The sequence below is a fragment of the Gymnoscopelus braueri genome (assembly GCF_963280865.1).
Source record: "Gymnoscopelus braueri genome assembly, chromosome: 12".
Lineage (NCBI taxonomy): Eukaryota > Metazoa > Chordata > Actinopteri > Myctophiformes > Myctophidae > Gymnoscopelus > Gymnoscopelus braueri.
In genome coordinates, this window is record NC_137614.1 from 5,613,753 (window position 1) to 5,641,070 (window position 27,318).

The following is a 27,318-nucleotide window of genomic DNA, read 5'->3' on the forward strand; positions in this document are numbered from 1 at the left end:
TGCTATTTTTGAATAGCCAAAAGAAATCTAAAGTGACACAGAATGCGTTCCCGGATTGTGAATGCGTTAAAAAAAAGCACTGCTGTTGCCAACTGGCCTTGGAAGGATTCAGAGCCTTCCACTGCAGTTTGACAAGAAGAAGATCACCTTCTGCAAACTGTAATTATAGTGGAAAGACAAGAGCCGGGAGAGGACATTTAAGGATACAAGCAGTGAAAGCAGACATTGACGTATTGTGGCCACTGTCAGGTGAGGTGAGTCAGTCAGATATACAACAGCAGTGACAACCAGTGGTGTAAACTTAAAGTACATGTACTGTATGTACTCAAGTACTGTACTTAAGTACAGCTTCGAGGTATGTTTTTAACTTTACTGGAGTATTTCCAATTTTCTGTCCTTTTACTTCTACTCCACTACATCTCAGAGGCAAATATTGTACTTTTACTCCACTACAATTATTTGAAAACTTTAGTTACTATAGTTACTTTGTAGATTTGGATTATTATTACAAAACATACATTAACCACTTCAGCCCTATACATTTCGGCCATTTGAAAATAGCCGATCTACAAGCTTGTGAGCTTGTAGATCGGCTATTTTCAAAAGACGTGTTTGAAAAGTTGTGAAATGGGACATTCTGTATGAGCACTATTACTTTTGGTTCTTTAAGTACATTTTGATGCCAATACTTTTGTACTTTTACTCAAGTAGCCTAAATGTATAAGTTGGAGTATTTCAGAGTATTTTTGCAGTATTGATACTTTTACTTAAGTAAAAAATGTGAGTACTTTTTCCACCACTGCTGGCAGTGAGCCAGTGGGATACAGCAGCAGCGAAAACACACAGAAATGTGGGGAGGAATCGACTGGCGTAACGGCAAAATTGGGGAGCAGAAGGGGTAGAAATAAAAAGGAAAAATAAAAAGAATTGTAGTGCTGTTTTAACAGCAAGAGGGTACGCATCACCATACGGTTGGTATGGTTGACGACACGATACATGGACGATATTCGCTCATTTAGAGCGCCACAAGATACGATTCAGTGATTTAAAATGTATACAGTAACTATTTAGCAAAAAATATGTACAGTATCTATGCAAAATATATACATGGAAAGGGCAGGATTTGTCTTTTACGGGAAAAATGTGGGTTACAAATGTCATCCAATCAGAAGAGAGAACAAAGGTCATTTTGTGTCACTAATAAGGTCTCTCTCCTGATTGGATGAAATTGTATCCTAAACCTAAAAATGTATTTTCTGTTTACTAAAGAGCTGGAGAGACAGGGAGACTCCTGTTACCCAACAAACACTCTGTAGCAAAGGTTGCCATGGGAACATAGAGCTATTTAACAAATAGTTTAGTGCTGTAAGTTACAACATCAATTACAGCAGTGGTTCTCAACCTTTTTCAGGCTGCGACCCCCCCCCCCAAAAAAAAATAATCATATTTGAACTGGGGACCCCCCCACCCTGACAAGCACTTGGAATTGTAGCCTCAAGCATTACATTTAGTTTGACTCGGTTCCACAGATAAATATTGTGAAAACAGCCGATCTACAAGCTTGTAAATCAGCTATTTTCTTTTGGACAATTGGACTATTATTGGACAATTTAGTTTTTATAGGATAGTTTGTTGATTATTGTAATGGTCTTTTTTCTTTTCTTTCTTTCTTTTTTTTCTCTCTTTTTTTTTTTAGGTATTAAAATGTTGGCGGGGGGGGGGGGGGGGGGGGGGAGAGAGGACGCTACTACCAAGGTGTTCAAACCTCTAAAGCCTGACTGTATTTTAAGGTCATCGATTTTTAGGTTAGTTTTTTGTTTACATCTATACTAGTCCACATCTTAAATGGCTTTTGAAGATCATCCCACGTTTTGGTGGCAGCACCAAAAAGCACTCTCTATGAATTGAGTACAAAGGACCCCAATGGAAACAAGCCATAGGCTTTCTTGGGTTTTAAATCCTCTTATAGCAGACCTTGTATTGAACTGTACTTTCCTGTGCTTTTTCTTTGCAAACTGCTAATAAAGTATTCAATCAATCAAACAGCAACCAGTTATTAAAATCAAACAACATACACAATTATTACACCAGGAATGCTAGCCGTGGCCTTTTAACTATTCCTGCCCCCAAGAACTAATCTCCTCAAACACACAGTTATTTATAGAGCTACGTATATCCTTCTGGAACTTCTTACCATCTCACATTCATCTTATACAAAATAAATCCTCATTCAAGATTCAACACTTGTTGCAGCAGACCACATGACCGGAATCTTAATTCTTGTGTTGTATTTAATTTTTGTATAATGTAATGCAATGTAATTATGTATTTTTCATGTTTTATATTTGTATGCATCTTATGTGGACCCAAGGAAGACTAGCTGTCGCCTCGGCGTCAGCTAATGGGTATCCATTCAATAAACAATTAAGCAGAGGGCGCTGTTTTTCCTTTTTATTTGACGATGGGTTCCCAGATTGATAAACAATAAACAACAATAAACAATCAAAGCACATAGTAGAATGCTTCCCCCCCTCCCCATGTTTACATCTATACTTTGAATCAAGTACTGGGGGGTTGATTGAGTACATTGTCCTCCACTGATCGGCCTACGCACTTCATGATTACTCACAAGTCTTTTTTTTTTGTGGAAAAGCCACTCAGCAGCAGCTATAGTGTCACACTGGCAAAACCCCCCCACTTGCTTTGACTCACACACAATGGTGTAAAGTAATTAGGTACATTTACTCAAGTACTAGTACTTAAGTACAATTTTGAAGTATTTTTTTTACTTTACTTGAGTATTTCCAATTTTCTGTACTTTTACTTCTAGGCCACTATATCTCAGATTATGCATCTGAGTTATTTGAAAACTTTAGTTACTAGTTACTTTGTAGATTTTGATTATTATTCAAAATCATACATTAACCACTTCAGCCCTATATACATTTCGGGCCATTTGAAAATAGCCGATCTACAAGCTCACAATGCGTTGCGATGTGACGCATTGTGAGCTTGTAGATCGGCTGTAGATCGGCTTGTAGATCGGCTATTGAAAACTTCAAATTCTGATATTCTGTATAATGAGTACTTTCTACTTTTGGTACTTTAAGTACATTTTGATACCAAAACTTTTGTACTTTACTCACTAAGTACATTTGGAAATTCAGGAGTTTTACTTGTAACAGAGTATTTGAAGTCAAATATTTGAGTACTTTTTCCACCACTGCTGGCAAAGCCCCCACTTTGCTTTGACTCACACTCAAACACAATGTATGTGCTCCATGCTTGTCCCGGAGCAGTGGAGCCTGACAAATCCCTCTCTTCCCACTAAATGGCACTGAAACAACCGGAGGATGACACCGGGGCAACCAACACAATTAACTCACTCATGGAATGTCCTCTCTCTCTCTCTCTTCTTCCTTTCTAGTTCTCCCACGCACACAAACAAGCACAACATGCTCTAATCCCCCCACTGAATTGCCTGGAAGTTGACAGCAATTGTCGGTGTTTAAAACCACCGAAAGGTGGTTGTAAGTCAGTGGTTCTCAACCTGTGGGTCGGGACCCCCAGGGGTAAGTTGCTTGTAAATAATGGTAGAACGGTTGTGAGCTCGTAGATCGTCTATTTTCAAATAGCCAACACATTGTTTAATGGCCGACATATATAGGTTGGAAGTGCTCATGTGGCCTATTATAGTCACTTCGTTTGGGCTTGTTTCCATAGACCTAGCTTACCTAGTTTGTTGTGTGCTATATTAAGTCCTATAGGACATAACAATGAACATAGTATACTGTATGTCCAATATGGTAACTTATTTGTGCCTGCTTCATACTGCATTCCTTTATAGTGAACAGGCTTTGATTTTGACATTAAGAAAATAGGAAACAGATATTTCAGTGTGTTCTGTGCCCGGGTCCCTGGCATGGAAGCATTGCTTTTGTTGAGCATCCGGCTAATAAGAGTATAAGCTCTTAGGATGTGTTTGAAGTGGATGAAGATGGAGAAGATGGAAGATTGACTAAATCCACTCAAAACTAATCAAGGTGCATTATTTCTTTGGTGTAAATGGACAACATCCACTCAAGACCCAGAAATAGTTACAAGTGGATGAACTGCACTCAGAACTCATCTGTTGTGCTCTTTTATGTTGATGTGCCACTCACTGAAAGCTACATTATTCTGAAAGTAGTGAGAAGTAGAGAAGTAGTAGAAGTAGGCTATTTTAAGTGTGCATGCTGGTGTCATGCACATAAGTATAAATCAGGGATAACTCCCAACCCTAACCCCTAAAAAGCCTATTCCTGTCAATACGTCTATTCATCTCATTCTATTGGGGACATTTGGCCCTCAAGTGTAGTAACACACACACACACACACACACACACACACACACACACACACACACACACACACACACACACACACACACACACACACACACACACACACACACACACACACACACACACACACACACAGGTTTGATGAGGTGATTTGTCAATAGCGCCATGCGGTGGCCAACAATGTCAACTTTTACAGCACCATGATTCAGGGCAGGTGAGTGCGTGCGTGCGTGCGTGTGTGCGTGCGTGCGTGCGTGCGTGTGTGTGTGTGAGAGTGCGCGTTAGTGAGTACGTCTGTGCGTGTGTGCGTGCGTGCATCTGTGTGTGTGTGTGTGTGTGTGTGTGTGTGTGTGTGTGTGTGTGTGTGTGTGTGTGTGTGTGTGTGGTTGTGGTTGTATATGTGTGTGCGTGTGTTTGTGTGTGCGTCTGTGCATGTGTGTGTGTGTGTGTGTGTGCATGCGTCCAGAGGTCATGTATCAGCGCGGTCATAATACCTTTTTCATTTTGACGGATGCCTCGATTATTTATATTACGGGGGTCCATGGCCTGATTCATACTGGTTTGACAACCGTTGCACTAGACTGATATGGCAATAGCCAGCACTGTTAGGGCTCACATTGTAAACAAACAAACAAAAACAAACCACTTAAAGGGGTATTTCACTTCAAAGCACTTCTGGGGTCATTTTAACGTCTACTGGGGGCTTTTGTGTGTGAGCCGATCACAAGCTCACAGGGTGTTTGTGAGCTTGCAGATCTTCTATTTTCACTATAATTGAAATAGGGCATGAGCGGTTAATTCATCTACCCCCCCCCCTTCCTAGAATTGTAGTGGAGTCAAAAGTACAATATTTTGTCTTTGAGATGTGGTGGAGTGAAAGTCATGAGTATTACAAAATACAAATACAGTTACTGAATATGGCACTAAGAAACTACTTTGATAATCAGTCAAATTGGCCACATAAACAGCACAGGACACTCCATATCAGTTGCTTCAAAGTGCTTTAACTGTGATGGTGACAGGTGGGTTACCCATCACATAAAAGAGTGAAAGACGCCCACGGGCACAACACCAGAGGGAGCTACACTGATCTCATTCCCCCCAGCGTATTGACGCATTATTTGCAATAATAACAACGCAAAAACAGAAGTATTTGTTTGCATTTGCTTTTTTTTTTTCCCCATATATTTTGGTGCCATATATCGTATCGGATCGATATCGTGAGCCCAATATCGTATCGGATCGTGAAATTAGTGTATCGGCACACCCCTAGTTTCTTGTATAGTATGTGTTAGCCTGTACCTCTGTACTTTTTGCAAAATGTTATAAAGTATTCAATCAATCAATACCCTCTTTGTGCCTCATGGCACATAAGGCCTTCACAAAGCACTTCCACTTTTCACGGTCAGTCCACACTTCAGACCATGATTTCCCTCCTGACAGGTGAGTATACTCTATAAAAATCCTCCTTGTTATTGGATCGTACAAATGGAAGGCCCCATGCTTTAGGACAGGGGTTTGACCACTGGTGGTCCGTGGACCACTGGTGGTCTGCGGAGGTATTGCAGGTGGTCCCTGGCCATGCATAAAAAATTACTTTTAATAACTTACAGGAGTTCTTACTGTATGGTGTGTGTGTGATATGAAATGTGAGCTTACCATAATCACAGTAATCCTTAATCATATTCCATCATATTCAAACAAAATCACTGTATTTTATTAGATATTATATTGATATTATAGCTATTTTCCCTGTGGTGCATGAACCCCCCACCACTATTGTGTGGGGTGGGTCTATGATGGACCCTCCACGCACGACAATAGTGGTGGTCCCCAGGTTGCTCAAGTCAGGATGGTGGTCCCTGGGTCAAAATCAGTTGAAAACCCCTGCTTTACGACATGTATTATTTATTTATGTATTAATGTAATAAAAGACAAATCTTCTCAAAATCCCCTTTTTTCCCCCCACTCCATCTTTGTTGAATTCTCAGTCTATCCATTCCCATACAAACAGCTGCAATGTCAGCCTGTGAGAAATAAATACCCTTTATGCAAAAACAAATACCCAGCATGGATGTTGTTTTCCTCTCTCTCAATTATCATCCATGAGACACACTTGAAAAACAATTGAGACAATTAGTGAAATAATAATAGGCTATAAACGGAAATGTCATCCGCTAATTAGCCAGACAAGCCCTTGCTGTTGCAGAACAGCAATACAAGAGCTCTTCATGTAATTGACCACCGCTTATGTAGGAAAAATTAACCGCTTGGTTGGATACAAACAGGATAAGAGTGTTTTTTTCCTATTCCACTGAATTAATGAATAGCCTACTTCAATAAGTATTGGCCACATGCCAAGAAGACCTTACTTTACTTTGTTTGTTTCGACAGGACGACCGTGCATGTTAATGAACACACTACTTACACATGCAATGTAGCCTACAGCCTATTTAGCAAGGATGCTATAGTTTTCATCCATCGCCCCCCACAGAAAAACATAAAAAAAGGTTAAAGGGGTAGTTCACCCCAAAATAACTTTTTTTCTATTGATTACTGACCATCTGGAGCCTTGAATTCATAGATATTTTTTTGTTTTTGTCACATTCCTAAGCCAATAATTTGATTATAATAAATGTGTCCCCATTGATTCCGGTAGGAGACACAAATGCATTTGTGTCTCCTACCGGAATCAATGGGGCTACATTTATTATAATCAAATAATAAAGGAAGGAATGCGACAAAAACAAAAAAATATCCATGAATTCAAGGCTCCATGGGGTGAGTAATCAATAGAAAAAAAGTTATTTGGGGGGTGAACTACCCCTTTAATGAACACAGTTGCAATAGCCTACTGGGAAAACATTGACACATTGTTTGTATCACACACACACACACACACACACACACACACACACACACACACACACACACACACACACACACACACACACACACACACACACACACACACACACACACACACACACACACACACACACACACATAATCAAAAATTGCACACGGCGGATATGACAAATAACTGAAATATACAAAGACATTATTGACATATTTAATAATTTTGTACATGTAAAAATAGCAGAAATAGCTGATCTACATGCACACGTAAGCTTGTAGATCAAGTGGTAAGCTTGTAGATCTGCTATTTCTGCTTTTTTGTATTTGAAAATGTGTGAAAATGTTTAATGGAATGGAAACGATTATAACGATTATACAAAAATAATTGCGATTATCTCAAATAATAGCGATTAGACGATTATGTAATAATTGTGACAGGTCTAACACACACACACACACACACACACACACACACACACACACACACACACACACACGCACGCACACGCACAGACACACACACACGCGCACGTGCACACGCACACGCACACGTACATTTGTCCAAGATAGCAGGGAGATATAAGCCTATAGATGGGTTTCCCGTTTGTAAACATGAGAGGATGATGCGCGCGCAGTGGAGGGAAGAGCCTGTAGAGGGCGCTATTACCCGCAGCATCTCTGGCCATAGTACATTGATAAAATAAATGGTCTTCACCGGGTTTAATGAAAGTAGATTAAATGATGCAGTTTGTAATATCTTCTTTACTCAATAAAAATGATTTGTCGGAAGTTGGATCTGTCTGTATATAATAGCAGCATTATGCCTATTATGCCTATAATAGCAGCATTATGCCTATCTAAATCCCGAAAATAACAATAGAGTGAATGGCACTTCCGGGTCGTTCTACCTCCCGCATGCGCAGAATGCACACTCTGCTCTGTGATGACGTCGCGCGGAAACCCATCTATATATACTAACCTAATTAGAAGTACTCACAGGTGTAGTTTCTCCACAATGCTTTTTCTTTTAGCCGAGCTGGACATGGTAATCATGCTTACAACGTGGTATTATTGCCAGGCAACAACATGATATGTTTGTTGTATTCACATAGCTCAGTGAGAGCCTTCCTACTTGTCTCAAAAATGATACAATAATTAATTCATGGTGGAAACAAATATGACAGCCACAGTTGTAGGGTGAAGATAAACCCACTAGATGGCGATATATGAGAGAAAATGGTAAAGAGCAAACCTCTCACAGAACCTGATTCCAATAAGTTTGATACATTTGGCATCATATATGCTTTAAAATGTCACATTTTGTTTTAAAAACGCATTTGAGCGTATGTATAATAGTTTACAGAAATGGAATAGACCTATACATGATACACATGACGGTATAATATAGTCATCATGATTTGTGTGCATGGGGATCTCATCTTAAACAAGCTCAGTGCTTAATGAGTCTTCCAGTTTAGTAGACCTTGTATTGTGAATTTGTACTTCCATGTACTGTTATTCTCATGTCTTACTAAATAAAGTACATCAATCAATCAATCAGTCATTCAAAACAGCCCTAAAAACTAATCTTTCTGGAGGCCAAAAGAGGAGCTAGTACCAGTTTCCCTGTAGACAGACGACCCCCCCCTCTCCCCCTTTTTTTGTATATATTTTTATTTTTTTCATGCTTTTTTTGTACATAGTGGTATTTTTCCTCTGTATTTTTATGTTGTTTTTTGAACTGTTTGGTTGCTACTATATATGTCTATGAAATTAATTCAAGGACCCCAACGGAAACAAGTCCGCAAGGACTTTTTTGGTCGGACCTTTTAGACAAAAGTATTATAAATGTAACTGTGTTGTTTTACATTCTTTTGCCTAATAACATTTTCAATCAATCAATCAATAGTCTTAATAGCTAATATATGTAGTACTAAATGGCACCTCATTTAGACACACTTGACATAGGCCTATGCAGCAGGCTATTCTTTTGTGAATGACGGAGGATGGAGGCTCAATTGTACATTTTACAATTTTAAAAACACACTAAAAGTAGGCTGGTTTTAGGCCTAATTGTTTAGATTTTATTGGGCATTGTTACACTACATGTGGAAAGGTCTATTTGTTTCATATAATGTCCTTGGTCATGGGGCATGATTTCATACAGACGGAGCCCCTGCATAACCCTGTCCTGCGAAATGAATTCATCAATTTCCAATGAGAGGCGAATGATTCAGTGAATTGCACAAACCTGAAGGTTCCTTGGCTCATTGGACTGGAGTTCCCCCAGGCCTGTGTAGAAGGCCCCCTCCTTTTTTCACCCTCCACCAGTAGTGTAAAGTAACTAAGTACATTTACTCAAGTACTGTTTTTTTTTTACTTTACTGGAGTATTTCCAATTTTCAGTACTTTGACTTCTACTCCACCACATCTCAGAGGCAAATATTATACTTTTACTCCACTACAATTATTTGAAAACGTTAGTTACTAGTTACTTTGTAGGTTTAGATTATTATTACAAAACACACATTAACCACTTCAGCCCTATATACATTTTGACTATTTTCAAAAGATTTGTATATTTTTTAAAACTTGTGAAATGGGACATTCTGCATAATGAGTACTTGTACTTTTGTACTTTTAAGTATATTACCAATACTTCTGTACTTTTACTCAAGTCCATTTTGATTACCAGACTTTTACTTAAAGGACGACTTCACCGATTTTCAACCTATCTTCATACAATAGGTCCTCACTAATACTCATGATAAAATGGTACCATTTTTTTCTACTCGGTCTGTGTCTCAGAGGAGGGCTGTGGACAGTTCAGAGCCCCGTCTACCAGTGACATCATCAACGGGGAATCCAAGCTAATTGAAACTGCAGGCTTTCTATTCCTGGAAAGTTGCAATGCAATAAAAGAAGCCATTGTTCTCACGTTAATAAAAATCTAAATAAAAAAAGTGAAATCTTGTTGGGAAAAAAAATCCTGCCTAACGATGATGTCACTGGTAGACAGGTTTCTGGACTGTCCACAGCACTCCTATGAGACACAGACCAAGTAGATTTTTTTTTACCATTTTATCATGAGTATTATTAGTGAGGACCAATTATATGAAGATAGGTTGAAAATGGGTGAAGTCGTCCTTTAAAGTGTTTCTACATTGCAGTATTGATACTTTTACTCAAGTACAACATTTGTGTACCTTTTCCAACACTGGATTTCATAGCAGACACCTGCATAGATCCTGTCCTGCAAAATTAATTCATCAATTTTCAATGGAAGTGAATCATTCAGGTGAAATGCACAAACTGGAGGTTATTTCTCGGCTCATGGAATCCCCCCAGGCCTCCGTAGTAGGCCCCCTCCTTTTTTTTCTCCAGTGGTGGAAAGTAACTAAGTACATTTACTATATATTGTAGTAAAGTGGTTATAAATATTAACCACTTCAGCCCTATATATAAACTGTATAGGCTATTTGAATCGGCTATTTTCCAAAGAATTGTATACATTTTGAAAACTTGTGAAATGGTACATTCTGCTTAATGAGTATATTTTGATGCCAATGCTTTTGTACTTTTACTCAAGTCAATTTTTAATACCAGATTTTTACTTGTAACAGAGTATTTCTACATGGTGGTATTGATACTTTTACTTAAGTAAAACATGTGAGTACCTTTTCCACCTCTGCTTTTTTTCCCCTCACACCCAAATCTCTTTGCCGAAAATAGCCGATCTACAAGCTCACAATGCATAGCTCCTGGCTCACACACACAGCCCCAGAATAAGGATGCTATAACATAGGGTTTAAAGGCGATTTGTTGAGGCTCAGACATTTTCCACAGTGCAGTGAGCACTTATTACAGCTGCTTAATGGTTGGTGACCTGCGTGTGTGTGTGTGTGTGTGTGTGTGTGTGTGTGTGTGTGTGTGTGTGTGTGTGTGTGTGTGTGTGTGTGTGTGTGTGTGTGTGTGTGTGTGTGTGTGCGCGCGCGTGCGTGTGCGTGTGCGCGCGTGTGTGTGTGTGTGTGTGTGTGTGTGTGTGTGTGTGTGTATGTGTATGTGTTGCCAGATTTTGAGAGAGAAATATGCAACCAGGTACACCAAGCCCAAAAGAAGCAACTAGGACACAAGACAAGAGCACTTCTTTACTGTATACATCGGTTACTGCTCACAACGCGTCGCGTTGTGAGCTTGTAGATCTGCTATTTTCAAAAAATCTTGAAACAAAATGTGGAATATTTTTGAAACATTCTAACAACACAAATCTGGTACAGGGGGCTCCCCTGGCACAAAACATTCTCAGATGGAGGTTATAGGGACAAATACACATTAATCTGATGATCCATGAAATGAAAATATTTGAGAACCACTGATTTCAATAATTTAAAAAAAGAAAATGGAAGCATGACCAAATATTTACAAGCAACTTTACAGAAAAAAACATGCCCAAAGTCGCTTATAATAAACAGACATGGCAACGCTGACCAGAGTGTGTGTGTGTGTGTGTGCATGCGTGTGTGTGTGTGCGCGCGCATGCGCGTCATACGTGCGTGTGGACACTGGACAGACGCTCGTTCGGCAATTCCTCGCCGATCACATCCTCTGTGCGACTCGCACTCCTCGTACAGTGTGTGACACACGCACGCACGCACACGCACACTGTGTGCGGCGCACACACACACACCAAACCGTTCCGTACCGTGCCGGGAGAAGGAGGACAGCCCTACACACACACACACACACACACACACACATCATTCCTGGGACTCTATCTATGGGAACACAGGCTGGTTATTAACGCACATCATCCATGGACAGACTTTAGGAGGATTTATACCACATTCTGCATGAGACCAGGTAGGTTTATAAACATAATTACATTACTGCTTATTATTATTATTATTTATAGGGAATATTATGTTTCTTGGAATTAAACCAACTTGAAATAGATATCGTCTGGGCTGCTGTATTATATTTGATTGATCGTAGATATATATACACTTTTACGATACAGTAGCCTTCATACAGATCATTCAAGACTATTAGATGTATTGTTTTTTAATCGATTTGGACTCCCTTGCATAGATACCAAAGTAAAAGTCAGACTCGATAAAATATCTATGATGATGATAGCCTTGATCCAAGGCTAATACAGCTTATTTTTGTGTTGTAATTTTTTTTATTATTATTAATTACTCTAAACCTAAACAGTTGTAGCCTAAAATAAATGTTAATATATGGACAAACTCAACACTTAATCACGACTTGTGTTGTGATCTGGTATGCCTGCTGAAGACTATAAGTGTGGTGGTCCCACTGTTTGTCATTGATAGTCTCGTGGTTTCTTTAATTAAAATGATGGGACAGAGCCTATTTTTGCAGATTAATTTTGATATCGCACGGGAATTATTTTTGTTTGAAAGATTTAAACGGTGGCTCCTATCTAAATCTTTCAAACAAAAATATATTCATTCTAAGAGCTCCTAGAATTAACGAATCCATGAACTGCCTGGGGCTTCTACACATATCCCATGTAGCTCTGGTCCCTAACGCTCTGTTAGGAGCCGGTATTCCCATGAAATGAAAACTCCACTACTGTGTGAGGTCTCCAACTTTAGTAAAAAAAATAAAGGAAACCATTTCGCTACGCATCAACACAAAGCCTGTTTTGTTTTGTTGAAAGTCTATTCTCCACGGTGGGAAGCCTCTCAGGACCCCACCTTCTCTGTATAATACACTTTTTTGGGGCAGAAAAAAAAAAAGTCCGCCAGATGGAAATGATTGTATTTACTCCACTGCGCCCTTTACAGATCTGGTCAATGGTCATTTCTTATTGACCAGAACTGTAGAGGGCGCAGTAGAGTGAATCAAATCTGGCGGACATATTTTATTTTCTGCCCCAAAAAGTGTATTATACATAGAAGGTGGGGTCCTGAGAGGCTTGCCACCCTGGAGAATAGACTTTCATTTACACAAAACATACTTTGTTTTGGTGAGGAACGAAGTAGTTTTGTTTAATTCTTTAAAAGACGGACACGGAGAAATCTCACGGCAGTGTAATGTTGGGTCTATGAGCAGAGCAGGCTGGCAGAGCGTTAGAGAGAAGTCACTAAAACGCTCTGGACCAGAGCTCTGCGAGCCTCCTAGACCTAGAATGAACGAACCCATGAACTGCCTGGGGGCTTCTTCTCTCTACCAAATCCCGACATATGGCAACAAAGTCGCCAGATGCGGATCGAGAACAACAGATGTAGTTTATAGGACTGGCAGAAGAGGAGAGAGAACAATAAGATGTGTTGTTTGGGGAAGAAGACGTTTCTTATGGTAATTCTGGCTGAGCAGGCTGTCCTGGATAAGACACAGAGATCATTGAGTGAAAGAGTCAGTGTGGCTCTGTGGTAGACTACTGTTGTGTTGTGTGTTGTGTTGTGTGTTGTGTGTTGTGTGTTGTGTGTGTGTGTGGGGGTTCACTTGGCTGCTTTGCTGCTGATGCAGCGAACAGTGTGACAGACACAGACACAGACACACTACCATCATTTATATACCCAGATGCTTAATTACATTAAGTCTTATGCACTGGAGAAGAAAGACCAGCCTTTAATAAGCTATGAAGCAGTCATTCTGAATCTCAGCCCTTTGAATAAGCAAGGGCCCCCTGTTTGATATATATGCATTGAAGGAGTATATGACTTATTTTCTATGAATTACACACCCCATGAAGCCTTGAATTCATGGAGATTTATTTCTGTTTTTGTCGTATTCCATGAGCCAATAATTTGATGACCGGGGCATCTGTCAATATGAAATCTCCATCACATCTCCATGAATTCAAGGCTTCATGGGGGGTGTAATTGATTGAAAATAAGTAATCTTTTTGGGATGAACTACTCCTTCATTGACCCCAATTGATACCATGTTTTTATTTATTTATTTCTGGGGTACCCCAATACACTGTAGAATCCTCAGTGTTCATTTCACTCGGAGAGTGTACAAAAAAAACGGGTCCATTTGGTTTCCATTTGTATACACTCTCAGAGTTGTAGATCTGCTATTTTCACAGAAGGTTTGCCCCCAAAATAGGGATGCTTTCATAGGGTTTCAAGTGACTGCTGAATTTTTCACACAACTGTCGTAGTCATCATAGCTTATGTCCAGGTGAGCTCACGGTTTGGTTTGCGTCACACATGCCACACACACACGCGCACGCACACACACACACACACACACACGCACACACACGCACACGCACACACACACACACACTCACGCACACGCACACGCACACGCACACGCAAACGCACACGCACACGCACACGCACACTCACACACAATACAAATACTTTTACTTCTACTCCACTACATCTCAGAGGCAAATTTGGCCATTTGAAAATAGCCGATCTAAGCTCACAATGCGACGCATTGTGAGCTTGTAGATCTGCTATTTTCAAAAAAAATTAAAACTTGTGAAATGGGACATTCTGCATCAGGTACTTTCTACTTTTGGTACTCTAAGTACATTTTGATGCCAATATTTTGTACTTTTACTGAAGTACATTTTGAATTCCGAACTTTCACTTGTAACAGAGTATTTCTACATTGCAGTATTGATACTTTAAATCTGAGTACTTTTTCCACCTCTGACACACACACACACACACACACACACACACACACACACACACACACACACACACACACACACACACACACACACACACACAATTGTCATTCTAGGGGGATTATATTTAGTGGGTTCGTAGGATAGGCTATTGTCTACATCTAGTTTTACACACGCAGGAGACTTAACATGACTTAACACCAGACTTAGCTAAACAACTGTTTTCCACAGCTCACACCCATTGCAGTCGTCAGTGGTGTAAAGTAACTAAGTACATTTACTTAAGTTCAATTTTGAGGTATTTTTTACTTTACTTGAGTATTTCCAATTTCCAATACTTGTACTTCAACTCCACTACATCTCTTTTACTCATTGGAAAACTTGAGTTACTAGTTACTTTGTAGATTTGGATTATTATCACAAAACATACATTAGCCACTTCATATATATATATATATATATATATACAAATGTGTACATTTTTTACTCAAACTTTGCTTCTGGGGGGGTCCCTGGAACAAAATATTTTGAGATGGGGGTCCGTGGACAAATACATATCATTTTGGGGGTCCTTGACATGGAAAAAGTTTGAGAACCACTGATATTATAGCAACATATGTTTTTTCAAAAAACTGTTAGGATTTAGAAGACATTTGTAGAATCCCCCAGAAGCAAAGATTTGAGTTAAAATCGCTTTAAAAAATATATATTCAAAGATTTGCAAAAATGTTCAAGATATTTCGAAAATAGCAGATCTACAAGCTCTAGATCTGCTATTTTTGAATAGCCAAAGAAATCTAAAAATGCTTCCCCGGTCTTAATGGGTCAAAGAACCGTTTCAGAACAATTGTTCTGTGTGTGTACAGACAGAAATTAGTCATGTTTCCAGTATGACTTCACATCATCACTGTTGTTTACACGCGTGTTTAGGCCTAAAACTGTTCAGTACGCTCCGCTTCACACAGCATTCAGCTCATTTATATACCACTGCTTCTCAGAGTGGCGTCCCTTAGGGGTTTCCAGGGGGTCCCCTGGGGGTCCCCAGCAAAACGAGGAACAGTTTAAACACATTGAGCCTCCATTTCGTTGTTCAGCTTTTTGATAATAGCCAATCTACAAGCTCACAACGGGGTCGTGATTCAACACGCCGTGAGCTTGTAGATTGCTTATTTCCCAAGTGTTTTGACAAATCAGTGGTGTAAAGTAACTAAGTACATTTACTCAAGTACTCTACTTAAGTACAATTTTGAGGTACTTTTACTTTACTGGAGTATTTCCAATTGTCTATACTTGTACCTCTACTCCACTAGACCTCGGAGGCAAATATTGTGCTTTTACTCCACTACAATTATAGTTACTAGTTACTTTGCAGATATGAATTATTACATTATAAAACCACTTTAGCCTTATTTTGTACCTATGCTATTTGAAAATAGCCGATCTACAAGCTCGATGCGACGCGTTGTGAGCTTGTAGATCTGCTATTGTTTTTTTTACTTTTGGTACTTTAAGTACATTTTGATACCATTACTTTTGTACTTTTACTCAAGTAAATAGATACAAAATAAATGTTGACAAATCTTCTCCTATGGGGGTCCTTGGCAGAAAATCCTTTCAAAAGGGGTCTGCGGACAAATACATATTAATTTGGGGGGGGGGTCCTCGTTTATACATTAGCACAACAGACACATGGAAATGTAAAGAATTGATCATCTTTAGGCCTTGCAGCACAATGGGATCGATGCAACAACGACTTGAAATTGATCATTTGATTGATTTAGGCCATAATGGTTCAACAACAATGCTGCCCGGAGATGCTCATGAATATTGTATGTGCATCGTATAGTAGTATAGTCTTCTATATGTACCTGTTACCACATGGATGTATGTTTGTTTGTTTGTTTTTATTTATTGTAGTACTTACTGCCGTTTCTGGAAATCTGGAGGAGGTTGTAAACCTCATTCAAAACTGTTACTTTTCAGGGTTAAAAATCAAAAAGCATCAAAACTAGCAGATCTACAAGCTCGAAAAGTGTCGCTTGCAGATCTGCTACTTTTGATGCTTTTCACGTGACACCGTAGTATGATCAAGTAGGGCGGGCGTTTAGGAAAAAACACAAAAAGTTAAAATATGGAGATAAAGTAAGAGTTATTTTCTGCCCGAAAGCAATGATTTGATACTGTGGGACCATGTAGTTCTCTACATTCTACACAGCCCCACAGCAGCAGCAAGAATCAAGAATCAACCAAGCAGACTGAGTTAGTTAGGACACAAGTAGAATTCTGAGAATGCGTTTGTCTTTACAAAACATGAACCAATTCAATCCGGGCATCCGTGTCACTTTAGATTGCTTTGGGCTATTCAAAAATAGCAGATATACAAGCTCATAGCGCGGCACCGAGTGCCACGCTATGAGCTTGTGGATCTGCTATTTTTTAAAAAAGATCGTGAAAATGTGTGTAAATTCGAATCCACCGTGGTGGTGCATCCGGCTTTGTCGAGCTTCTACACGAACACAATTGGCCCGTGTTCGGGGGAGGGAAGCCGGGCGGGGAGGAGGGTGATATTGGTCATTACATGTACTCCTACGGGCTGGGGCGGCACCTGTCAGTGGGGAGTGTTGGGCGGGAGGAGTAGGACGAAGGCTCTACATCCTCCTGGTGGGGGCTCCTCACTGGCAGGTGAGTCAGTAGGATACGACAGCAGTGACAACACAGAAATATGTGTGGGGAGGAATCAATTGGCATAACGACTAAATTGGGGAGAAAAAGGGGTACAAAATAATTGGCTACCTTAAATTTATATAAAAAAAAATATATATATAAAAAAAGTGTAAATCTTAGTTTGAACATATACATTTTTAACTCAAATCTTTGCTTCTGAGGGGTCCCTGGAACTAAACGTTCACGGATTGAATGGGATTAATCTATTAACAATCCACAGAGGTACAGGTGGAAAGACCTCATTGGCCCTCAGAGTGCAGTCACTAGAAACAGACAAACACAGGTTAATTGCTCACACACAGGTTAATTGCCACATGGGGGATTTATCTCAAGTATCAGAGAGGAAATTAATATGTTCCCCTGCGACAGCAAGATGTGAATTAATAAGTGACCTGACACACAGCAGATATTGGCTTGCCTTATGAAACTGGAAATCAAAAGCTCTTTGTTTTTTATAAATCTAGATGCAATCTTTATCTCGTTAACAATGGGACCCATTCCACTTCCTTGAGTTGGCAGTAAAGAAGAGGCCACATCGTCCAGTAATGCCTGTGGGAGCCAAACTATCGACTCTGTCGGGTGGAAACCTCATATGTCCAAAACTGTTGCTGTTCAGGATCCAAATTCAAAAGTAGCAGATCTACAAGCGGGAAATCTGCCACTTTTGATGCTTTTGAGCGACGCTGTTAGTATGATCATGTAGGGCATAATCCATTCAATCCGGGAACGCGTCTGTGTCCTTTTAGATTTCTTTGGCTTTTCAAAAATAGCAGGTATACAAGCTCATAGAGCTACGAGCTTGTAGATCTGATATTTTTGAAAAATCACGATTTCTTTGCAAATCTTTGAAAATATTTATATATATTTTAAAGCGAACATTTGTAACTCAAGTCTTTGCTGTGAATCTCAAAAATATTTTGAGATGGGGGTCCGTGGCCAAATACATCAGGTTGGGGGTCCTTGACATGAAAAAGGTTTGAGAACCACTGATTATAGCAACATACGTTTTTCAGAAAACAGTTACGATTTAGAAAGATTTTTTTCTCCCACACAATACGGGTTCTGGGGTTTAAGCCTTTATAGCGGCACTTTTAGTTGATTCAATGACTCTAGTGTTGCAACAATATTGCCTATTCTGACACAGTTACAACGGCAAATTAGCTCATCTACAACGCACAAGTCGTGAGCTAGTAGATCGGCTAATTTTCAAGCCGACGATCGTACGACGAAGTATATAAATCAGAGCTTTATAAGCGCTCTTCTCGTAAGCCTCTCCTTGTCGGTAAAACGGCGACCGACTCGAATATCCGTGGGTCTTGTTGTCGTAGTGCAGCGCCAGTTTTAATTAAGTAAAGCTGCTGCATTCGCTTCCGACTCGATGACTCCGAACTGATTGAGCAAGGTGCCTGTCTCCCCCCTCCCCCCTCCCCCCCTTCCTCCTCGGTGTGTTAGCCGCCACCACAGCGTTTTTAGTAGATGAGGAGAGGATTATTGGCAGTTCCCAGACATTGGGAGCAGCATGTGTCAGCTCTGGCTTCCCCCTTATTTATGAAACCTCTCAGACAGCCACTATAACTTCCAACCTCCCCCCTCCCACGACACACACACACACACACACACACACACACACACACACACACACGTTGGTTTGTTACTATACTTGTGGGGATATCAACATTTTAGGTCGCCAACACACGCACACACAGACACACACAGACTCGCACGCACACGCACACGCACACAGAGCTGAGGGTTTCATTATTGAAGAGGCCCTTCCCTACCTCTTGCATTAGATCTTTGATTCTTGGAGTGCATTAAGGAATTGCATGTGGACGCGCCAGGCAGCCATGATGCCTGATGTTGCCTCCCTGTCCCTGGAATCCAACGTGCAACTGTTCTGTTACTGTTCTGCCTCTCTGACAAGAACCACATATAACTGAACCGAACATATATAACTGTCAAATGACTCAACAAATGTCTTCATCTTTCTGAAAAACTATTTTTGCTATATCAGTGGTGCTCAAAATATTTCTTGTCAAGGATCCCCAAAATACCAATACCTTGGTACTTTTACTCAAGTAAATTCTGAATTTCTGACTTTTAGACTAGTATTTCTACATTGCAGTATTGATACTTTTACTTAAGTAAAACAATTGAGTACTTTTTCCATCACTGTAAACAGTATATATATCTTTAAAATATATTAGCGAATGTTCATTTCTGCTAAGCAGCAAGCTAAACGTGCTCATAGACTAATTTCATTTAATTTACAGTAGGACTGCAGAGCCAAAAGGAAGTGGGGGTTTCGGCAGGGCATCCACTTTTACTTTCTCCACAATTTCAGTGCTTCCGTTGCACACACTGTTAACCCATTAAGGCCTGAGGCTGACTCTACAAATGTCTTCTAAATCCTAACAATTTTCTGAAAAAACTTATGTTTCTATATAAGTGGTTCTCAAACCTTTTTGTGTCAAGGACCCCCACAATTATATGTAATTGGCCACGGACCTCCCATCTGAAAATATTTTGTTCCAGGGACCCCCCAGAAGCAAAGATTTGAGTTACAAAAGAATAAATTTACATTTCTTTCGCTATTCAAAAATAGCAGATCTACAAGCTCGTAGCGAGCTTGTAGATCTGCTATTTTTTTTAAATCGTGAGAATTTGTGTAAATCTTTGAATATATATATTTCTAAAGCAAACATTTGTAACTCAAATCTTTGCTTCTGGAGATTCTACAAAAATGTCTTCTAAATCCTAACAGTTTTTTGAAAAAACCTATGTTGCTATAATATCAGTGGTTCTCAAACTTTTTTCATGTCAAGGCCGCGGACCCCCATCTCAAAATATTTTGTTCCAGTGACACCCAGAAGCAAAGATTTGAGTTAAAAATGTACATGTATTCTTAAGATTTGCACACATTTTCACGATTTAAAACAAAACAGCAGATCTACAAGCTCATAGCGCGGAACTCGTGCCGCGCTATGAGCTTCCCACTGAGCCATAGTCGTCTATTAGACCTCCGTCTAAAACTAGGTTATAATTGGTCTAAAAGTGAAAGTTTTTTCAACGTCTATTCTTAGCCTAGACGTTGATTAGCTGTTTTTTAAGCGTCTATATTTAGACCGTCTATATTATAGACGTCATTTCAACGGCAATGATATAGACGGTCTATATATAGACGCTTAAAAAACAGCTAATCAACGTCTAGGCTAAGAATAGACGTTGAAAAAACTTTCACTTTTAGACCAATTATAACCCGGTTTTAGCCTAGACCTTAGACGTTTTTTAAACGTCTAATAGCCCGAAAAATGCTCAGTGGGTTGTATATCTGCTATATTTTTTGAATAGCCAAAGAAATCTAAAATGACAGAGATGCGTCCCCGGATTGAATGGGATAAGGCGGAAGGAAGCATTCTAAAAAACTCTGTGATCCAAGTGTTTTCTCCGGAGACCAAAAAAACATCACAGACACGGGCAAAGAAAGAACAGTGTGTGAATGTCTATTTTGGATTTTTCTTCCTTCGTCTTTGCTATGAAAAGGTCCTTTGCTGCCATTGGAAATGTGATCCCTTTGCTCTTGTTCTTTTTTCCTGTGGCGTTTGAACTGGATGGATGACAGAGCTGCAGGCTATCAGCTCCTCTCTTGAACAGATAGAAGTGTCTGTGTGTTGTCGGGGGGGGGGGCCTTATCGCCGTGACCCCCCGACCCACCCCATGACTCCCCCCCCTGACTGCATGTTGTGTCTCTCACACAGTCCCATGAGCATTTTTTTGTCCATTATTTTTAGCTCAGGACGCACGCGGTGCCACCTTCAAAACTAGAGCTACTGGGGCGATGAACAAGAAATCGATTCTAACCAGGGATGTTCGATATTGACTTTTTTACCGATAACCGATATACCGATATTGTCCAACTCCTAATTTCCGATACTAACCGATACCGATATATGCTTTTTCACCAAAAGTCAACTAATTGTCAGGTAACAACATCACATATCTAATAAACTAAAATAGCTATAATATCAATATAATGTCTAATAAATCCAATATAATACAGTGATGTTGTTAGATTTTCAATAAAGTGAGTCCCGGGACTCACTGTTGGTCATTTCAATGAGTCCCACTAATCTTAGATTAGATGTTTGACACCTTAACAGACGACGTCACACTGATAAGAACCAGTATGCGCGCGCAGGCCGGCACCAAATGAAACCCATTCTGTCATGTCTCGCTAGGACGTGCCTCACTAGCCAACACACAAGAGGAGGTTGAATGAACTGAAACCAGCGAAACCCCGAAACAACAGGTTGGGAATTGATTGCATGAAACAATCACCTGTGCGTCCAGTCTCAATGTTGGTAAACTAATAATTGGTCTATTTCATCCAAATCAGGAGAGAAACACCCATTCATCAGCTTCAATTTGATGGTGTTCCAACCTTGTCTGCTCATTTCTTTGTTTCGTCACTTCCAATTCCACTTTGTTTATCTTTTTGTGTCCTGTGTAATGTATGAGTTCTCTCTCCTATTTGGATGAAAGTTTACATGATTTGAACACAAACTGAATATCGCTTTGAAAGGCCTTTAGCCCATTAAGACCCAGGAACGCATTCTGTGTCATTTTCGATTTTAGCTATAACCATTATTTTATACTTTGGCTATTCAATAGCAGATATACAAGCTCATAGCCCTATGAGCTTGTGGATCTGCTATTTTTGAAACATCGTGAAAATGTGTGCAAATCTGAATATATATATACTTTTTTAAAGCGAACATTTTTAAATCAAATCTTTGCTTCTGGGGAAGTTTGAGAACCACTGATATTAAAGCAACATTTAGAAGACATTTGTAGAATCCCCAGAAGCAAAGATTTGAGTAATTTTTAAAAAAAAAAATATATATATTCAAAGATTTTCACATATTTTCACGATTAAAAAAATATAGCAGATCTACAAGCTCATAGCGCGGCACTCGGTAAATCTAAAAATGACACAGATGCGTTCCCGGATTCAATGGTTTATAAAAGACACACAGTTCCAAGCGAGAGCAGCACTATTGAAGCAAACGAGAGCTAAAAAGGTCGCATGTTAGCAATCCACTTTGCCCTGGCCTCTGCGGTATAGCCTTCACTAAATGGAGCTTTTCCTTTTCAATTTGTCTCACCCTATATCCGCGTGTCGTTTTTCCTGCCGTTTGACCATGAAGGAGTTAAGAGGCTTTTTTATCCCCTTACTTCAGCTGCCGAGTGCCTGAAATATTTAACAAGGTACTGCCCTATTTTTAGGATTCGTGCTCGGTTTGTTGTGTGTGTGAAGCTTATGTAATGTTAGTTGTGTGTTTCAGCCTGATTTATATACTAGTAGGCCGCGTCCGGTGTCTCGCTGGCGGAAAATAGCCGTACTACAGGCTCGCGTCGCGACGCGTCGTGAGCTTGTAGATCGGCTATTTTCAGCCCGCGAGAGAGAAACGATTGCAGAGCCGTTTTTTTGTTCTGCCTAAGCGATTTCGTTCCTGTCAAGCGGTTTCACAAACTTGAGATCCTATATGGGTTTTTACACATCGGGGACACTGTGATAGCGCTTAACCCATTAAGACCGGGAACACATCTGTGTCATTTTTTAATTTTTCTTTGGCTATTCAAAAATAGCAGATCTACAAGCTTGTATCGCTGCCCAGAGTGCTGCGCTACGAGCTTGTAGATCTGCTTTTTTTTTTTGAAAAATCTTGACAATGTGTGCAAATCTTTGAATATGTATGTTAAAGCAAACGTTTGTAACTCAAATCTTTGCTTCTGGGGGATTCTACAAATGTATATATTTTTTTTTACGTAGGCCTATGTTACTATGCTTTATATCAGTGGTTCTCAAACTTTTTTCATGTCAAGGACCCCCAAAATGACATGTATTTGGCCGTGGACCCCCATCTCAAAAATATGTTGTTCCAGGGACCCCTCAGAAGCAAAGATTTGAGTTAAAAATGTTCGCTTAAAAAACAGATTTGACACATTTTCACGATTTCTGTTCAAAACTCTACAAGCTCGTAGCGCGGCACAGCTTGTAGATCTGCTATTTTTGAATAACCCAAAGAAATCTAAAAATGACACACAGATGCGTTCCCGGTCTTGGTGTGTTAACTGGTGATAATGGCTGTTTTGGGACGCTACAGTGCGGTGCGCTCTGCAAACATCCGTGTGCAGAACCACAATCTAACCCAAAGTTATTTCGGTCTCATTCCCCTTCTTGCCTTGTAACAACAGTAACCCTTTGCTCACTGTTTCAATGTCTCTCTAGTAACAGATTATACTAAGTCCGGCCCTGGGGGGCCCAACCGAGGCACCAGGGCAGATTTGATATGGTCCGCATCTTCCTTTTCCCTAAAATGTTATTATTCATGGACCGCGCTAGTATATTCATGTGGAAAAAAATCATCAGTGGTGTAAAGTAACTGAGTATATTTACTAAAGTACTGTACATGAGTACAATTTTGAGGTATTTTTTTTACTTAACTGGAGTATTTCCAATTTTCTGTACTACTACATCTCAGCGGCAAATATTGTACTTTTACTCCACTACAATTATTTGTTAACTTTAGTTACTAGTTACTTTGTAGATTTTGATTATTATTACAAAACATACATTAACCACTTCAGCCCTGTATATATTTCGGCCATTTGATATATAGCCGATCTACGAGCTCAAAATTGTGAGCTTGTAGATCTGCTATTTTCAAAAGATTTTTATATTTTAGAACATTTATGAAATGGGACATTCTGCATAATGAGCACTTTCTACTTTTGGTACTTTAAGTGCATTTTGATACCAATACTTTTGTACTTTTGATCGAGGATTTTTTAAATTCCGGACTTGTAACAGAGTACTTCTACATTGCAGTATTGATACTTTTACTTAAGTAACACACTGGAGCACTTTTTCCACCACTGAAAAACTGACGTTTCTGAGGGTTTTGAAATGGAACCTGCATAATGGGCAAATAGGCTGTTTCTCAGTAGAATGAGAAAGGATTCCTATAACTGCTTGTTTCTTGTGTATTTTCGTCCTCAAAGACAGTGAAAGAAAGGTTTGAATGGCTAACATTTGATTGGTTTCCTACACTGCCATTTGACCAAATTAATTTATTTTTGTTCACAACACAGGCAAGTGACTTACATGTGGCTACATTGCGCATTGAAGAGTATTGATATTGCACCGTAGTTAAATACATTTGAAATGCTAAAGCTACAGTATGACAGTATAGAGGCAATGCGTGTGACATCATCGTACCCGGAAGTTATGCGGGAACGCCTACTGAGTGGCAAAAACAATGTTATGGCCTTGACAGCCTGTTACGACCTTATATGGTCTAGAGGATAAGGAGTAACATATTTCAGAATCCAGTCAGGTTCAACCAAAAAAGAGAGTGTACAATTTATTAATCAACTTAAATTCACAGGGGATCAACAAACAGGGAAAGCAAAAACGTCAGGGTGGCCAAAGCCAAAACACTCCCTACCTGAAAAGAAAACAAACTAAACTACACCAAAACAAAAAGTACAATCTAAACTCCCTACCTAAGAAAAACAGGGATAAAGGGGGAAACAAAGAAAATGGCAGCACACCCCTACCAGCTTCCCTGTTCAGAGGTACTCAGGAAAAGGGTTGGGAATATAATTAAGACTGGCTTATATTTAGAATTGTCTGTACTTTAAACACTCAGTAAATAAAGTTAACTTTCGCACTCAGCAAGAAAGGTATGGCGCACAGCCTACAGACCTAGGAAACACTAGCTAGCAAAACAAGGGTCTCAGCATGTGGTGTTGCAATGGTAAAAGAGGCTTGTAGGTTGTTCTTTCCAGCCCTTTATACTGGCTGGTTGATTTGGGGAATGGGATCCAGGTGTGTCCCCAATCTCCACGGCCACTCCCACCTTCATTCCTCATGCAGCACTGAAACACTGACAGAGGGTTAAGCACACACCCACTATGGCCATATAGGGCCGTAACACCCCCTCCCATAAAAATAAACTCCTAGTTTTACAAAACAGAAACACCGAAGTATACACACACACCATAACAACAGTTGGACACAAATAACACCAAGTAATTTAAGAAAATCATGTCCACCCCACACAAACACCAGGTTCATGCTGTCACACCAGTCTGTGTCCACACAGAACAAGGGGATAGATGACTTCTCAAAGTATTGACCAACTGCTGATTTGCTCAAAATGAAAGGCTTACTTTCACCAATTTACAATAACATACAAAATGTATACTGTAAAGGATTTTATATGAACCCACCACTGGTTCTATTGGATCTCACCTCCACCATTGGGACAAAAGTCATCTGCCACATTGTTAACACCCTTTGGGTGCCCTCCAGGTTGTAGTCCTGTGCCGGCAGGGCCCATCACATCGATCATTGGTTGAGCTTGCACATCTGAGCCATAAACACCACAGGGTTGTAGTCGGTGTAAATGGTCACTGGTGATACGAACTGGAGCCCACGTAGACATCGAAGTATTGCAGTGCAACAACATGGCCAGAGTCTCTTTCTCCATTGTGGAATTTAGAGCCCAAGAGGAACCCACTGAGGGCCGGGGTGACTTCCCCACCTTGGACAGCCCACTCATCACCCCCCTCCACCTGAGGTTCGGGGTGACTTTCACCTGGAGGTGCTTCTTCATGGTCAGGTTCAGGCTGAGCATGTCCATGTTAAGGTGGCAACACAAGGACACCCTTAAACAGCCCTGCCACCACAATGGCTTTTAGCAGAGCTTTAATAAGGGGACCAGACACCTGATGGTGTTCAGCAATGAGGTGCAAGCCTGCTGTCCTACACTTATGTGGAGTCAGTCTAAAGTGGGATCACCCACAAATTCCTCCTAATCAAAGAGGTGCCAATTTACCATTGCACACACCAACAAACACCTATGCTGATCCCGGACGAGCCCCCAAATATGTTACGACCTTATATGGTCTAGAGGATAAGGAGTAACATATTTCAGAATCCAGTCAGGTTCAACCAAAAAAGAGAGTGTACAATTTATTAATCAACTTAAATTCACAGGGGATCAACAAACAGGGAAAGCAAAAACGTCAGGGTGGCCAAAGCCAAAACACTCCCTACCTGAAAAGAAAACAAACTAAACTACACCAAAACAAAAAGTACAATCTAAACTCCCTACCTAAGAAAAACAGGGATAAAGGGGGAAACAAAGAAAATGGCAGCACACCCCTACCAGCTTCCCTGTTCAGAGGTACTCAGGAAAAGGGTTGGGAATATAATTAAGACTGGCTTATATTTAGAATTGTCTGTACTTTAAACACTCAGTAAATAAAGTTAACTTTCGCACTCAGCAAGAAAGGTATGGCGCACAGCCTACAGACCTAGGAAACACTAGCTAGCAAAACAAGGGTCTCAGCATGTGGTGTTGCAATGGTAAAAGAGGCTTGTAGGTTGTTCTTTCCAGCCCTTTATACTGGCTGGTTGATTTGGGGAATGGGATCCAGGTGTGTCCCCAATCTCCACGGCCACTCCCACCTTCATTCCTCATGCAGCACTGAAACACTGACAGAGGGTTAAGCACACACCCACTATGGCCATATAGGGCCGTAACACAGCCCATACATCCAAACAGAAAAGTCCTATCTCATTGTGTTAAACAACGTTAAACTCACCAACATAGCTGTACGGAAAGCTTGAATTATCCTCTTTCTATCTGCAAAGTTTTTGTTTCATAAAAATCCACCATAGACATGTTATATGAGCTA